Source organism: Tetrao urogallus (assembly GCF_951394365.1).
Source record: "Tetrao urogallus genome assembly, chromosome: 2".
In the NCBI taxonomy this organism is placed as follows: Eukaryota; Metazoa; Chordata; class Aves; order Galliformes; family Phasianidae; genus Tetrao; species Tetrao urogallus.
In genome coordinates this window covers 74,554,585-74,556,763 of record NC_136814.1, presented here as the reverse complement: position 1 = coordinate 74,556,763, position 2,179 = coordinate 74,554,585, and positions in this window count along the sequence as shown.

The window sequence follows — 2,179 nt, the reverse complement described above, 5'->3', positions numbered from 1 at the left end:
CGGAGCGCCCCAGTGCCAGCGCTGCACGATAGCGGCGGGATCTCCCGCTGCCCTGCTCCAGACAGGCTCTCAGAAGCTTCTCCCTGGGAGCCGTTCCCTCACCACGCTCAATGATTGGCCATTAATCCCCAAGTTTGCCTCAGCGAGCATTTCCACTGGGTCCTAGAGGATGTTTGCTAAAGCCATTATATAAAAACGGCAGTTCGGCACGCCAGCTTTTTGCTCAATCCCCTAATCTCAGGGCAGCGCTGTCCTCGTGCCAGGCTGTGTAAAACAGGGCTGTCCCTTCTCATCAGCCTCTCAGATTTTCTGTTTACTCACAAGGTGTCTTTTCCAACCGGGCGCTGCCTCTGCCACCGCATTCCGCTAAGGACATTCCACAACAATGGAATAGTGGAACTTTGATAGCTGATTTTTTCCCCCCTAGGTTCTGGCTCTTCATGCTGTTGAAGAGAAAAGATAAGCTATTTCCACAGAAAATTGTTTTATTTACTGTTAAATTTCAGATAAAAGTTAAAACACAGCCTCCCCCCCCCAATTATTTACATGCACAGCAGACTCTGCATATAAATCAGCAGCCAGTTGGTTTATGTGCCAGTGAATAAACATCCACGTTTATTTTTCTAAACAACAAGTGTGCTGGCACAGCAGCATGGCTCTAGAAACAGAAACGTACACTCAGAGCAAAGCTTCCAGAGGAGCAGAAAGGCCAAAAGCCAGCACTACACTCCTGTGGGTCAGACTTCTCACACAGCTCTCCTGTGAGTACAGTCTGTAATACAGAGCAGGTATCCAAACAACACACCAACCAAGAATACCACTTTCAGAGACTATGGGACCTTCAAATTATTGTAAACGTTTCTAACAAAATAAATTTACAAAGAGGAAAAACATCACTTCACAGAGGACACCAAAATGTTCTGCAGTGGAATGTGATCTGTTCAGTAAAGCATGTAGTTTTCTTCCATCTCTGTTCCACAAGCAAGAGCATCAACAATGCTATAAAGATTTGTTGTCTTAAAAAAATCAGATGTCAATAGCCCCATTAGACATAGAACGGGCTTTATTTATTTTAGAGGTTGTTATAGTTACATTAATGTTTCAAAACACTGCCACATACTGTACTTCACAAAATTTAGGAGAGTACTTTAGTAAGTACTTGCCTAGAAGCAGCATGAAAATCTAGCTGAAGTCTGTGCTATTTGACAACAAAACCAAGATTTAGTTACAGTAACATGGGTGGAAAATTATCCCACCAATTGCTTTCTTTTACTTCACTGCAATGCCTTAGAAGATTCTACAGACAAAACCTCTCAAACCTCAACAAGCTTTGGTCTATTGCCCGAATATATGATTTCACAGCATTCATGAGTATCTTACCAGTTATTTATTTTTAATAAAATAATAATAATACAGAAAGTCTCTGGGTCCAATATTGATTTCAGGCTACAAACCACCAAAACAAAACAAATAAAAAGCTCTGAGATACTTAAAACATAACCGAAGACTGGCTTGAAACAGTTTGTTACTACCAAGTTTTAATAAATAGTTCTCTTAAGCACGTTCATATATATGAGAGCTTAAGTATAATAAGGTTTATGTTTTCTTTAGGAAATAAAACCACAAGTGAAACATTTGGCTTACTGCCCTTTGTATACTTCTGGTATAATTAAAAGACAATAACTCTGGGTAAATAATTATATTACATATTTATAACTATTGCAAGAATAGGCATGTTTTACATTAACCTTCCAATTTTAAAAAAGCAAGATATACAGTTGAGAGTATTAGAAGAGGACATTCAAATCTTGCAGAAGATTATCCAGTCTTACCTACAAACAAATAAAAAAAAAAATAATGCAAATAGTTTTCTGGCCCCTTCTTTCCTGTCCCACTCCTTTCCCCCTTTCACACACACAGAGCAGAATCTCAACCAGTTTGTATGCGTTCTGCTCTAGAAATGTGTCACAGTAAATAAAAAGTGTTACAAAGCTGTATCACCTCTAAATTAAGAGCTCACTGGGCCCCAACACATTGTACTGATTCATTTTATAATTTTGTCTCCAATGCTAGATCTTATGCTAACTTATACAGGGTTGGTAATTGCATTTATGTTCCATTAAAAAAGTGAATCAGCCACTTTTTAAAATTGCCTTTTTCCAATTAATAAATTAGTGTA